General features: G+C 40.7%; 1 protein-coding gene across 1 annotated transcript in view; it reads right to left on the bottom strand.

The window, feature by feature from the left end:
* BRSK2 (BR serine/threonine kinase 2) overlaps positions 1–16,132 on the bottom strand; it is a 390,934-nt gene that overhangs the window by 312,234 nt on the left and 62,568 nt on the right. The gene's annotated exons all lie outside the window — the stretch shown is intronic.

The raw sequence follows: 16,132 nt of genomic DNA, 5'->3' as shown, positions 1-16,132 counted from the left end.
GAGGCATCTCATTCTTCTGAGGATCTAGAAGATGCAAACCAAGTGAAAAAAGGTGATCCAATCTGACTGCCTTACTATTTCCTTTCAGAAACAATATACATGATCTCAGCCTATCACAGATACTTCCTTCTACATCTGGCTTCTTTCAACTGTTTCTTTCTGCTGACCATCCCCTAGTTATCTCCTCCAGTTCTATCAACTTTTGTCATAGATGCCCTGTAGGTTGGGCTTCAAAGGCTGCTTCCAGAGTGCTACAGTGTAGGATTGGCGTGGTGGTAGAAAGCATAGCTAAATAGAACTACATATTCCTAATCTACAGCACCATGATTGAAGGCAGCAGCACCACACTCTAGGGACAAAACTGCTTCACTCTATCAGCCTCCACAGTGCAGAGATCCATTAATATGGTTTGGTTTCATCTTTGCACAGTTGTAGATGAGGGAAAGCAAATGCGCTCCAGACTAGCCTTTGGGCCTGTCTTCTGTGTTGCACAAGTATTCTGAACAAGTGGCAAGGCATCACCCAGGTGCTTAAGACAAATTTCCTAGGGTATCCTAATGGTTAATCAAGCCCAAACCCTCCGGCATGCTTAATACAGGCATCTTTATATGTACATATGTAGTTCGGGGCGGAGCAGAGGTGAGGAAGGGGAATTTGAACATCTCCTCAGCATTTGCATAACATGCTCTATTATTAAGCAGCAGCAGGAGTGTGAATGCCTTGGCTGTCCAGCATCTGTTCGCATTTCAGCAGACAGAAGATGGCTGGCGAGGCTGCAGAATAAGCAGCAGGAGACCCCTGCATCACCATTCCATTGCTACCTTAAAGAAAAGGAGAGGAGCAGGAACCGCATCCATATTCTGTGCCCTCCAGGTCATTGCAACATGAAGACTGCACTCAGCACTTCATGCCCTGAATGACTCTACTATGGAGGGCAGCTCGCCAAAGGATGCAGGCCAAAAAGCAGAAGAGAAACAGAATTGTTCAGGAAAACCCTTTCATAATGAAGCCCTGTTTCCAATACAAAATAATATATTAAATGTCTGTTAAACTAATGTCTGTGTTAAGGACCTGAATGTGGACTTCTCAATTTGTGCTTGTTACACAACATCAAAGAGGCATCAGGCAGTGCAAAAAGGAGATAGTGACCCGGCATGTGCACACTTCTGGCTATTAAAGCTTGTGTGTATGGATGGAGGAATTGTTTTGAATAAACCTAAACTTTACTTTTGCCATTTCCACCTGAAGTAAGAAACTTTTTCATTCTCTTTTTAATGTATTGTCGCCAATGCAAATGTAACAAATTCTTTGCTAAACAAACGTACACAGGAATTAGAAATGTTCAAAACTCACTGATTACTCACTTTTCAGAGTTTCCTACAAAGATTCTTCCCAAGAGTAATGTGTAATGTAGCACTTGCACCATCCTATTTTCCTAGGTTTTGTTTAGGGACCCCCAAGTTTGAGGTCTTTGATTCTGGGGATGTGATCCAGATCATCTCTACATTGTGATCTTACTAGATCGCAAGCTGTTTGGGGAAAGGATCATCTTTTAATTATGGGTGTGTTCAGAGCCTAGCAACAATGAGGCCCCAACCCTTGATGGGGCCTCTAGGCATTATCCCAATGCAAATTAACATTAATGATTATTTCTAGTGAGAACCAAAACAACTCAAAGTGAAACTCAGCTGAAACTACCAAATGTAGCTGGCTGAGTGTCAAAACTGAAGGAAATTACATTTCTTACTTTCTCCTCCAGACCATGTTCAGCTAACATTCTCCAAAAGGTTTGCAAACTTCAGGAAACCTGGCCTGGATTTTAAATTTGTGACAAAGCAGCCACCTTCCCCTACATAGCAGGACAAGCACTGCACAGCATTTAAAAAAAATGTACATTGATCAAGAAAATAATTATGCAATTTGGTTTTTTAGATTCATTAGCGATGCAGAAAGATAAAGAAGGCAATGGAAAAAGAGGAAAGGAAGGAAAGAATAAAAGAGGTGAACAATAAAAAGAGAATTAATTCAGAGGCCTGATCAAACTAATGATCAGCACTGTTTTGCCATATGCCTCTTTATCTGTTGCTCTCATTCTCAGACATGCACAACAGCATTACATCCACCTTCTCTCACTTCTCTCTTCCTACTGCCAACTTCATGCAATGGGAGAAAAGGACCACTTAATGAAGAGGGAAAGAGCCAATAATTATGAGAGAACTGAGCATAATCTGTGAGGTTACCAAAGATCAGAGGAGAAAAGATGAGCACCAAACCTGGAGGTGCATAATAAATATTTAATAAGCTTTCAGTAGCCTGTTTAGCAATTAAAACCAAAAGCAATGATGGCACCTATCATTTAGGCTCAAGAGAATAATAGTCCTGCCCAACTAGAATTTAAGCAGATACCCGTAACCAGACAACATCTGTGGTGAGTAGTGTGCACTGAAGCAGATGGAAATGGGCAGGCTACAGTTGCAAGTTTCAGATCCTTACGGCACCATTGGACAGCTCCATTTCTCCCACCCAGTCTTTATGCTATGAATTAACTTTTCACTTCTACAGAAAAGACAGTCTGCGAAGCCAAATTGGACCTGGGATCCAGCAAGTGTGGTATCCTGCTTCCAGTAACAGCCAATGCCTAATACGCCAAGAAGAAGAGCTCTGTGTAAGTTCAAAATCTTGTCTCTTTCACAAAAGAAGTTGGTCTGACAAAAGAAATTACGTCACTCACCTTGCCTTTCTAATACTCTGAAGGCAGACAAAAAATACCCACACAACATTTTTAAAGAATTTTCAGAAGCATCCACCTTTGTCCTAACTCCACTCCCATTGAAGTTAATAGTGACACTCAGTGGGAGCAAAGCTAGGTCAATACAAAGAACTTTTGAAAATTCAACCTTGGTCTTTTGCACAATGCTATTGAAAGAAGGGACAATTCCTCTCCAACTGGATAACCTAATCCTTATTTATTATGTTCAAAGTCTGGCTATTCCCAACGTGTCATGCCTACAAATGAATGTATCACAAGCACTTGTGGCAACAGCCAGAGCACTTCACACCTTCAGTTTTCTGCTACTTACTTCACAAAATCCAGTGAACCCTATCTCCACCTGTTTACAGATATCAATATGTAGAAAGTTTGTAGCAGAACCCTGATTGTGATACTTAAATAGAACAGAGAATTATTCTTCACAAGTAAGGAGTAGCCCCATAAAATTGTGACATATATATCCTCAAGGTGGGTGAGGCCAGGAGAAATGACAGAGATTTCTTCTTAAAAATATTCACAGGGAAGCCAGCTCAGTTATTGTCAAGAGATGGCACTAAATGAGTTGATGTGGGGGAGAAGTTTCTGAAGGATTAGAGTCCTCAGGTTTCCAGAGGAATGCTTGGCTATTTGAGAGCTAAAGATGCTATTTTCACAACTCATGCACAACTCTGCTATACTTCAGTCTCCATGATTCCTTCACAAGAGTTTTATGATTATGGCTTCAGGGTGTAAGGGAGAGACCATGGCAATCACTGAGGAAATGAAACCCATACAAGGTACTAGATATTTAATGACCTGTCAGCCTTCTAGCACAACACTTCAGATAAGTTCATCCCCACAAACCTAAATACTTATAACGGACAAGCTGTACACAGGCCATTTCTGTCTGTCTTTGAATGACTCGGTATCTGTAAGAACAGTGGATAATGAATCATGTAGGTTATAATTCTAATGAGGATCTGAAAAAGACATCATACACCACTGGAGTCATCAGAAGCTGAAGTTGGAATACCTCTACCTTCCATTTGTTGCCTTCTTTGCTGTTATTTCTAAGATTAAAACAATATGCCTTTTCCCCAGTATTTTCAGTGTGCATTCAATGAGTCTCTGTTCACATTTTGCTTACCTCTTTCTCAGGCCAAACTCCCATTTATGCCAACAAGAGTTTTACCTGACTCAGGACTGAGTAAAAACTGAGCAGGGATGACAGGATTTGGCCCCATATTAGCAAAAAGGTTTTATTGGTATTACTGAAAAAGTATGGGTCAAATTTTCTGATGACGTAACCCCTTCTGTTCAAAGGAATGATGCCAGCAGAAAATACTTCAATAACATTGAAATAAGAAAACAAAGATCACAAACAGGCAAGTCCACTGAGACAACATCAGGGGACTGGCAAACCCACACAAGCAGGGAAATTCAGAATGAAGACAACCATTGCATCCCTAACTCATCCCATTGTGCACAGGGCCTGCAGCCCAAGTATTGTCATTATTATTTATTTATATTGCAGTATATTGCAGATCCCAACCAATAAAAGGGCCCATCTGTGCCAGGCTGCTACCCATGCTAAGAAACAGTCCCTAAAAAGATCACAAGGTATGGATTATTGTGAAAATCCTACAATATTGGGACATGAAGTAATGCAAGGACAGAGAATAAGCTTCCACTCTGAATTCCCTCATAGTAATTAGGTTAAGATATAAGCTTGATATTATCTGAACTTTGGGTATTTTATTACAGTACCTCAGGCAAGATACTTCAAGTGAAGATTCTTGGCAGCACTTCCATTAGAAACCCCTGCTTTTGGTTAAAAAAATTCCTTCCGGACTAAGATATATATAATAGATATACACCCACATATCTATAAATATACATACTTCCAGAAATTCCATCAGAGGCCGTGAAGAAATGGCCTCACTATGCATACAACACCACAGATTTCATGAAGGGGCATCTATTATAAAAGAAAACAGAACATGTTTAGCACTTTTCATCTTCTTTCTTCCTTTCTAATGTGAATGGAACTAATCCCTCTACCACCACTCTTTCTCCTTGCCTGTCAATAATAGGGAGAACTGACTCAGGGAGGGCTCTTTGGTGCCCTGACAGCTCTGACAGCCCTCACAGTTACAGCTCATTAAAAATAGTACAGAGTGTGACACCAGTGTCTTACAAACCCCTCTCTAATGCCAACCTTTTCACATGGCATCTCCCAACCCAGGCTGGCTGCTCACCTTTTCCTCCTGGGATTGGGTGCTTGTCACTCATAGAAACTCAACATCACCACCACCAGTGAGTTAAAATCATATCAAGTTAAAAACTCTGCTCTCTTTTATCATACATTAATTCAGAGGAGAAGTGGGAGTCAAAATAAAATATGCACTAAAGGTCAGATCCAAAGTGAGAGTCTTTTCACTGAATTCAATTGGATTTGGATCAAACCTTAAGAACTCATCCACAATAGGGAATATCTTGTCTTAAGTGACCATTTTAAAGTATTCCCAAAGTTTCCAATATTAATTTGAATTACCTTTAGTTTAAGAGCAGCTTTACTGTATGACTAATCATTACTGGCCCCTTAGATGGTCACATAAGAGATTTTTCACTGTGTATTCCACAGAACTCTGATGCTATGTGATAAGTACTATAGAAAAACCTAAAGATAGAGATATTTGAGTTTGTGAAGGCTGGAGAACTGGTGGCAGTAGAAACTGTACTTTCCTGTTTACAGTCTTTCACACCAGTCCAGTGTACCAATGCTGGTAAAGGAAACTTCAGAAGAAGAGCACCCAGAAAACATGCTCTATTATATTCTACATAGGATTTCACACTCACCAGAATAGTATCTGAGCATCTAAATGTAGGACTCAAACCCACAGCATATCAGTATAACTCAGGTTCAATGACCACAGTATAATGCCTTAAGCCTCCCAGCTTCTGTAATAACTTCAGGTGTTAACCTAATATTCAACGTGCACATTCCTAAAAAGTCATTGATTCTCCTTTTTACGGCCTTGGACTAAAGAGTTGGTAGCTAGTTCAAACACAGAAGGAAAGAAAAGCAAGACTCAGGCTGAACTCCCAGTCCAATTCTGCAGCAAGGCAGGGTCTTTCAATACGGCAGAAAGGATGGGGATGCCTGCTTTCCATTAAAATCTAAACCCCAGGTTATATGATAAATTACAACTGCCAGGCATTTTGTTCCATTAGACTTTATAATGCTCTCAGTACTTTTAAATCCCTAATTTCAAACTGCATCTTAGAGGCTTCCCCTGTTATCCAAAGAGTACATGCAATATTTGTTTGGAATTCTTTTAAGGTGCAAGTTAGAAGTGTATGGAGGGGCTCGTAGGGACTCTGAAAATGACAATGAGGCATATTCCATTAAACACTCTCCTCTTGAGGGGCCTTATAGTATCACTTATTTTTAAGCATATCTCATGTACTGTGCTAATCAGGAATTCTCCTGTATATCAAAGGCATGATAATGACCCCTCATTTTCCCTTCCTGTTTAGCTTTTCTTTCTCTCTCTCAAAAATCTTTTAAGATCTCTCTTCCCTCTTACAACCTACATATTTAACTCCATGTGCTAAATTCTAACCTAATGTAAGCCATGAAACTCAACAGGTCTCAAGGGACTTGCACCTGCTTACACCAGGTCTGAATTTCCCCTTAGGAATACTGTCCTTTTACCCACTCTGTACACGCAAAGAGAAAATGGATACTTTCCACAAATTCCAAAGCTGTTTTCTCCCTGAGGAGTCAAGATTCTATATTCCTCCCTCTTTTTCTTTTCTGTCCCCACCTCTGAAAGTTTGAGAGGAAAATTAATAGTTTTTATTGATCTCTAGAAACCTAAACATACCAGAGCACAAAACCAGGGTTCCAGTGCACCCAACACACTTTCCCTCCATCTAATACTGTCAAATACAGTATGACAGTCTAAGGGCATACAAAAGTAATGTTACTTCCCTTCATAAGCATCTGTACACTGTAACATGCCTGACTGACCATCTATTTCCACAACTTCATTACATATATTACACCTTCATCTTATGCCCTTTTCGTACCTGCTTCTTTTCATACCTTGTTCCCCCATTGCAAACAACATAACGTAATGAATAAAGTACTAAAATGAGCCTTTATCAACCACTTTACTATATCACAGGAATAAGAGTACTTGTTTTAATTTTAGTCATTTGATATTACTTGATCCTTACTAAAATTAGAGATGGACCTAAACCAAAACCTTCAATTAGAATATTTCAAACTTTGGGGTATTTGAAAACTTGCTGAGAATCCAAATTATGGGCCTTGTGCCTATCTTTAGTGAAATTTAATAAATAATAATAAATCCCATAACCTGCTTAAACCTAAACCAGCTAGCATCTGCCTTTTTCTGTCCCAGTCTGTGTGCCAGAGACAAAATTCACTGTCTATATCATGCCAAAGGCCTTTTTCATGAAAACATCTGTGGTTGTTATTTATCACACACTGAGCTGGCTACCAACTCTTTAGCCCAAGGCCTTAAAAAGAAAAATCACTGACTGTTTAAGAATGTGCACATTGAATATTAAGTTAACACCTGAAGTTACCAAGCCAGTGCTGCATTTTCATGCAATTATTGCTTGCAAATGAGAGCATGGCTATCATACAAGAAGGGGGTGGGGTGCACAGCTGATGACTGGTTCAGTGAGGGGAAAGGTGCTGTGGTGATAATATCCCTGGTGCCATTACCTCCATAACACAATGATAATCTCATTCAAGAAATGGGCACTGACAGGCACAAAGTCAGATTTATTTTATATGCAGAAATTTTTAGACTTCTTTGTTTTGAACAGGAATTTGGCTTTGTTTTGTAGGTGGAATTGTTTAAAAATGGAAAAAGTTGCTTTGTGGAGCACTCTTCCAAAAGAAATCAGTTTTTCATTTCAGGCCAGATCATGACCTGCACAATGAAAACTATTTCTCATCACACCTTCCTGCTGGTGACTGGTGCCCCAGTTTGCAACAAGCAACAAACACCTCTCTCTCCTTTGAATGAAAACAAACTGAAGTCATTTTATTGAATTTGGTGCCAATCTGGATGGTAAAACTTCAGTACATGACATTTCCTTGAAGGAACTTAAAGAAAATGAAGATCCTTAAAAGGCTAGAATGGAAACTATTGGAAAATTGAATGCACATGAAGAATATAAAAGTGAGAGTCTTCCAAATTACAGTAATGGTGGTGAGGGTTTGGAAAATGCTCAGTCAAGTGGATCCTAGGCACAGTGATTTCTATGGCCTGTTTCCCTGATTACCATGAGGGAGATGGTCATTCGGCAATCTGGTTAGACTGCTAGTTAATCAGAAAGAGGTGTGGTCTAGCAGTCAGAGAATAACACCCAGAGCTCCTGAATTTTAATCCTGTGCAGCATTGGCAGCAAATCCCTTCACTTCTGTATCTCACTTCCCCACTCTGTCAAAAAAGCAGATAATAATTATTTATCTCCTTCACAGGGGTGTTGTGTAGATTAAATAATTAATGGGCTAATTTAAACAGTTAATGGGCTAATTTCATTCCTGGTGTAACTCCATCAAATAGAATTATACCAGGGCTGAATAAAACACAATGTTTGGAACACACTATGAAGATGAAACAGTTTGTTTAACTGCGAAATATTACTGCTTGCTTGTTTACTCCCCCCTGAATCACCAAACTGAAACAATATATGAAGAAAGTGGAGCCAGTGGTTCAGGAGAGAAATAAGACCGTTTCCCTTTTGCCCAGAGCAGTTGTTTTGGGAGTTTTAGTAAGGGTCAGCTTCTCATTGGAAAATAGTAACACACATTTGGCTCAATCCACAGCTGCAGTTGATATTAAGGATTTTTATGCCTCCCCCTATCGATTTTGGTTCTGGCCAGGACAGCAACGCAACAGTGAGTGTCTTAAAGCTGCTGTTAGTCACACCAGGTGCCTTCAAGGAGCTGTTCCACCAGCCACACATTTCTTGATGCAGTGCTCCAACTATGCTGTCTTCTGCTGGCCATATTCCCTTCTCATCTAACTAGTCAACAATTCTTTGGATGCTGGCTTTTCTGAAGGAAACTTTAGATGAAGTTTTGTATTCCCTTCTTTTTTCTTAAAAACTAAGGATCAATAATAGCATAGTTTGTCTCTTCAGCATGAGATGCCAGTTGGTGTTCAAGTCCACATTTGAAAGAGACTCAGAGAAAACTGAAGATTTATTTTTGAAGGTCCCTGAGACTTGGTTATGAACTTTGTCAGCTACAGGTCCTGGTGAACCTTTCACTGATTTTCTGTCTTGTGAGATGTTACTTCTCTTGTATCCGACATCCTTGCTGTTAGTTTTATTTCCCTGCTTCTCTCTTAACAGTTACTCATGGATAAGCATTTGTGACTGGATTTCTGATCATGTAGAATGGCATAGTTAAGTAGGTATGGAGATATATAGACATAAACATTAGTTGGGGGCCCTTAGTGACAAGTTCCAAGATTCAGTGTGCCCACCTTCTCCAGCCCTCATATGTCCAAACTCCTAAATCATGTCAGGTGGTGGTGGGAAGGTGTCAGAGGTGTGGGAGAATAAGAAATGTATGGAGAATGAAGGTGTGTGTTTGTGAAGGGGATTAGAGGAATAGTGCTTGGAGATTTCCTGTTAAAGTGGAGGAAGGGAATCTGTGATGTACTCTAGCCAGGGACAAGATAAGATGTAACATATATTGGCATCACGAATCCTCAGGAGACTCAAGTTATCATCATTACTGAGCCCACAGCATATACCCCATACCATGCAGCACTGGAACATAAATAAACATCACCGCAGTATTATAATCTGTACATGGTGGGGTGAGGGTCCCAGGGAGCCCTAGGGCTGGAAGTTTGGCATGATCTCCCTCCCACTTTGAGATTTACAAACATTTTGTGTTACTGATGATTCACTTGGGATGAGTGTTTTCATTTTGAAGCCATTTCCTGGTCACTGGATCCTCTGTTTGTGGGGCTGGGTATTAAGACTGTGTATAGTATCTTAGAGGTAGGTTTACAAATGTAGCATATACTCTTAGCTGCAAACAGTGCTTTGTTCTAGGTCTTTACTACTTATACGTCTTGTCATGCTGAAAAAAAATAAAAGTAAAAATAAAACGGTCTCTGTCACTCACTTTCCTCACTCATCTTTACCCGTTAACCTCCAGAATAACTACAAACACGGTATACCAGCATGGACCCTCTCTCCCATCCACCCACACCCTTTAAACCCTATGCATAAAAACCTCCAAGCAGACCAAATTCCATGATTGCTACATTATTGGAAGAGAGATGGGGTCATGCTTCCAATTTAGATTGTGCCAGATGATTTTATTAGATTTTTATTAACTGTTTTTTGCAATTCAATATTTTTAAATTAGCTCAATTCAATGTTTTGATTAAATTCAGTAACAATTTTGTAATTCAATACCGCAAATTGTTTTCAACCAGTGTTCTAATTTACTATGCCACACACTTTCCTCTTTCCAATAAATAGCTTTTATGTTTTGTTTATTGTGATCTAATCAATGTGGAATAAATGGAGAGTTTCCAATGGGAACTCAGTGATTTGGTGAGATTAAAAAGATGCATTAAAAAGGTACATTAAAAATTAGAGCTTGGTTCGACGAGACCAGGTTAGTTCACAAGTGAAATGAATTTGGTTGTCTTAGTCTGGTCCCGAGAGACATTTGTCTCCCTCAAATAAAATATCCAAAGAGCCTGGAACAAATGTCAACCTCTGCTTATGAGACATGGGACTGATTTTCTATAGGTCACAGCCGAGGTGCATCGTCAGAGCTATGTGAAGTTCCACAATGAAACAAGGTCAGGTTGAAATTAAGGTGCGTCAGCTCAGCAGGGTAAGAGAACCTTACATGCCAGCTGTCCACATTATGTCTGGCTCTATTAAATGCCATCAGTCCCCCATTTTCATGAACACTAAGTGTTGCCAAAATTTTATTCCAAAGAGAAAATATAGCACGAAGAGGATCTGTCTCTGGTCCCAGAAACAGGGCTAAAATCATGAATGGTTCACTCCAACTTCTGCAGAAAACCACTGGCACAATCAGAAGGACAGTCTTGCAGTTACGACACTGTGATGAGCACTCAAGAACTTTCAGTCTGACTCCTAAGTGTGCCATAGACTTCCTGTGTGATCCTGCGCAAGTCACTTCATCTCTTTGTGCCTCAGTTCCCCACTTGTACAACAGGGAGCTTAATATTTCCTTTCTCTGTCTTGTCTGTTTAGATTGTAAACTCTTTGGGGCAGAGATAATGTGTGTATTATGCCTAGCAAAATAGGTTCCCAAACTCATCTTGGGGCTGGCAGGTGCTACTGTAATACAAAATAAATAATACTGACACAGCTCCCTGACACCAGAAAGTCTGCCAGGGGAGACAGTTGTGGCAATAGAAAACTGCTGCAAGTGACCCACTGCAAGTGTGCTGACAGGTGGTCAGCACAGCCAAAGAAGTGGGAAGGACTCACTGGGAAAAGGATATATCAAGGGTTACTGGGAGATTTGCTGATTCAGCTCATCTCCTCAGCACCTTCCACCAGTGAGTCAGAGGAAGGGTACAATTCAGAGCTATGGGGGCCTGCATTAGTAAATCTGGCCCCATTATTTAAAATTATACTAAGTACTAAACAGGCCTGTAAGAGTTGCAGGTCTGTAATCCATTACCTTAAATTGCAGTCACCAATCAACAAGAAAAAGCTTCAAAGGTTTGTGGGGAAAAGCAAGGGGGTTCACTTGTCCCTCAACCTCAAAAAAGGAGGAGCACTATCCATCACCAGTATATTACAACATAAGAATATAAAAAGAGGAGGGAGAGAGATGTTCCAAACACTGTAAAATCCCCTTAAACAAAAGAGAATTCTTTAGACTTATGATTCTGCATGAACTTGGTTGCAATGCCAGGGATCACATGAATTCCTTTAATATCCACATGGACATCACAGAGATTTCCATTGGGATAGCTCCCTATTGGGGACAGTACGTAAATGAGAGTCTGTCCCCTGCAAATTTATCATGCAGTAAATTGTAAGGTGATAGACAGTTATCTTCAAGCAATAACTGAGAAAAACATCTCAGACCGGTAACCTTAACCTCTGGTGTCATACAAGACACTTCAGTAAATTGTGGATATATGCAAAATACAATTCAAGGGTGAAAATAAGAAAGCAGAGACGGGAAAGAAGATCATTCTATCTAGGCACTCATTTTGTGTTCTTGCTTGTTCTCTCCCTCTCACCCTTCTTTATCCTCCCCCACTCCTCCTCCATCACCCACCATGAAATAAGTCTGTTAATTGCTTTGTAACCAAAGTCATCTTTCCCTTGGATTGACTGAGAAGGCAAAGCTACTGTCTAGGGATTACAGGCCCTTTGGTGACAGTTTTAATTCTGGTCAGAGAGAAGAAGTCAATAAATCGTTCTTGCAGAAGTTGCTAGTGACCCTGAGCGAGCCCTGGGAGAAGAGAAGCTATCTCCATCCACTGGAAAATAAAAAATATATTAAAAAATCCTCACAGTTCCAAAGCAAGCAAACATAAGCAAAACAAGCAGCTAAGGCAGAGGAGGTATAGAATTTGTGTAATCTCTGTCTGTGTGACTAAAGGGCAGGATAATATCTGGTAAATTCAGTGGCTTCAGCAGAGATCTCTCACCAAAGCAAATACCAAACACTGTAGTTTGGGGACAGACCGCTGTGCTACCAATTGTGATAACTGGGATAAGGTGACAAGATGTTCCCAGGTGTCTGTGACATCCAACCAATCCTTTGCAGAAGTCTTCCTTGCAAATTTTGGTTTACTGCAAAGTCTCGCTGGAAAAACAGTCCTGTTGGTCAGAATCTGGAATGATTCGGTGTTTCTTTCGCTAGCTTTTTTTTTTTTTTGGGGGGGGGGGGGGGGGGTAAATATTCAGATGGTTTCAAAGAGCAAGATCCTCAGTTTGTGTAAAAGTGAATGAGACCATGCTGATTTACACCAGCTGAGCCTCTGGTGCCCTGGCATATACAGACATACTTGTCAGACAACCGGATTTATACTTTTCACAGTTTAGCTTCTGAGACCTTTGGTAACAGTGGATGTTACATGCCTGGCCCACATTCTCTTAGCTACACCAGTTTGACCCCCACTGATCTCCCTGGGATTGCACCTGTGTTGCTGAAAAGAAAATTTTGCTCTCTAATTTTATTTTCACATTTTAATGGGGCTTTAAAATGTTTCATTTTCATGAGCAACAAGGACTATGTTAACAATAAAACTCTCAAGAGGAAATGCAGAGTTAAAGGTTGCACTCCTTAAAGAAGGCACTGAAACTACCTTAGATCTGATTCTTTGAAGATGTCAAACTGCCACCTTCCCTTCTTTGCACGCAGACTGCTGAAAATGTGTACCACAGAATACTGGCTTTATCATTTGTTTTATATGTACCTGTCCTCTAAATTAAATGTCCCCATTTGTAACCCTGCTAACCTTTTCTCTTTTCATGTACACACACTAATTTCATAATTTGGGCAAATAAAGTTTGTACTGTGGAGATGTGCCAGCTTTGGGGCAAAGTCTCTGACCTTCTCCATTTCCTTTGAGCCACTCAGCACAAAGGGCGAAGAGACTCGCTGCAATTCCCTCACTGGGGATTTCCTAGTTTACCTACAGGTGCCATAATCTGCTCCTATGTCACCCCCTCTCCCTCCCCATAGCTCCCCCTGCTCCCCAGCTTTTGGAGATGGCAGCGAAGGGTAGTGTCAGAGACATGGTCAAGACACAATGATCTTCAGTAAGCCACATCTGGCAGATAGTCCATTACCAGCTGGTGCACATTACTGCTGACCCTATGATGTGCTAATCTGCATCCAGTGCAAAGGGCTGGATGTCTCCTTGACAGCCCCACCTCCGTCCCACTGTTGCACCAAATGCAGCAGCTTTTCTGACTTTTATTGTCTAATGACACTTAGAGAATTGGCTGCTACATGGAACCACCGAGCCAGATTCTGCACTGCCTGTGAAGTACTGAATACTCTCAGCACCTTGCAGGATTGGGCCCCTTGCTGAGAAGCGAGGGATGATTGCTTTCAGCATGAAATTTATCTAATCAAGAGTGTGTAATATTCTTGCATGGATGCTGTGCATAAAGGCAGTCAGGGCACACCAACCAAGATGTACAACTAACAGGGAGGCATTCTAGTTTTTGTAGCTCTGGTAAAATGAACTTCATATTGACAGATAAGGCCACATGAGTTTGTGGGTATATCTATACTGACGGTGGCAAAGTCACCGCCGCCAGACTGATCTTTCTGGATCAATTGAGCGGTCAGTGTAGACCCGCTCAATTGATCAGGAAGTCGACTGAGTAAAACCAACCCCTCAAGTAGCGTAGCACTGTGTCGACAGGAACACAGTTCCTGTCGGCACAGTGCAGTGAAGATGGCGCGCAGAAGGGAAGCACAACAGTCGATGGGAGTTACGCAAGCTACTCTGTGTAGTTTGCGTAACTCCCGTGGACTGCTTCCGAATCCCCAGGTAAGTATAGACCAGGGCTGTGATTCCCTGTAGGGAATATCACAGATATTAGCAACTTGATACCACAGCAATGACCTCCAGAAATGCCATAGATAAATAAAATAGAGATTGATACATAAGTAAACACCATAGTGTAGAAAATAGCATCATTTTATAGAATCCACTGCATTGTATCAATTCTAGACGTCAGGCTCCCAAGTCAATGTGAATTTTGCTACTGATTTCAATGGGAGCAGGACTGAGACCTTTATGAACACAGAACCAAGAAACACCTTGCTGCATAATAAGATGATAGAAGGAACAAAGAGAATGAAAAGAAAAAAACACACAAGCCTTAAAAGCAAGAGGAAGTGAGCAGCTAAACCTAGTTACTTTCGTAATTCTATATTGTTTCTCTTGGGGAAAAAATATTTCTCTATCGCACCTGGCATATCTTTAAAAAAATAAATTACAATTGTGTGTGCAAGTCACAGTAGAGGTTAAAAAAACACAAATCCCATCCAGCACAAACACAATTTGTTATTGCTTCACTTCATCATTTACTGTAATGTGAAAAAAATCAATAAGAACCCCATACGAACACATCCACCCTAATAAAATATATGGCTTACATATATCAAAACCCTAACAAGTATGCTTGCATGCTCAGTGGAGAAAATCGCCACATAAAACAATCCCCAGAGAGAACTCCAAAAAGGTGCCTGAGGAAGGGACAAAACTGAGTGATGCCTCCATCAAAGTATAGAGAGATAACAAGTGGAACTTGCTATTACCATGCTGCACTTGATAGGCCCATGGTCTGATCCACTGTGGCAAATCCTATTTCACATATGCCCCCAAACTGCCAGATGGAACTAAAAAGGAGCCTGGTCTGTAGTGAAGCCAGTGGCCTGGGGTGAAAATTCTGTATCCCATTACCAAAGCTCTGAACCATCAGTTTCTTAGAGGAATGACCGGTTTTAACAAGAGAAGCAAAGTAACTACTTATTTAGGGCTACATTGTCCTTTATTCTGACATGGATGCAGTGAAGAACAGGAGAGCATCTGAGGAGGCCCATCCCCCTATACCTCAAATGACCCTGAGCAAGGGTTAGGGACATCAAAGTCTCTGTGCTCAGGGCAAGAAAAGATGCCACGGAGAAGTGAGCAGCAAATGTATGACTATCAGTTCTTTCTGCAGGTTCTATTCATTTAAAAGAGAATTAAATGTTTATAGTCCTTTCTGACTGGGAAGAGCCCTCAGTCTGGGCATAAATACTATAGTGCCTTTTTACTCTTAAAGGGAGATTCCAGTGCAATGTAACTGATATCCTAATCATTATATTTGATTACAAAAAAGTGTAAATTACTCAAAGACAATGCATCTCATCGTAAATAAATAATTTGCAATCAGTTAGTAAACTGCAATATCAATTATCCATTCACATAGATCAGGAAGAAGGGAATTCAGCTTCCATTGAAATCCATGACAAATCAGAGACTTTCAAAGCTGATTTAAGATAAGTCCTTTACAGTTTTTGAAACATTGGTTATTTAACAAATGATTTAAGCACCAATTAAATCACAAAGGACCAGACCACCTCCTATGCAGGAAATACCCAGGGGATGGGACTGGAAACTCCATGAGGTTCCCTTGGATTCAAGCAGGTTTGCTCCACAAAACAAGCAAGAGACATGGCCTCCAAACTCAGCGGATCTTCTAAAATTAATGGGGGGCAGAGCAATCTGCATGAAGGCCCAGCATCTCTGCACTGGCCACCATTCAGCTCTCCTGGCAACTCAGCTCCAATGAACA

This window comes from Emydura macquarii, unplaced genomic scaffold (assembly GCF_026122565.2).
Source record: "Emydura macquarii macquarii isolate MOO-44397 ecotype Brisbane River unplaced genomic scaffold, CSIRO-AGI_Emac_v2 contig_587, whole genome shotgun sequence".
Classification (NCBI taxonomy): Eukaryota; Metazoa; Chordata; order Testudines; family Chelidae; genus Emydura; species Emydura macquarii.
This window is presented reverse-complemented; position numbering and strand designations above follow the sequence as displayed.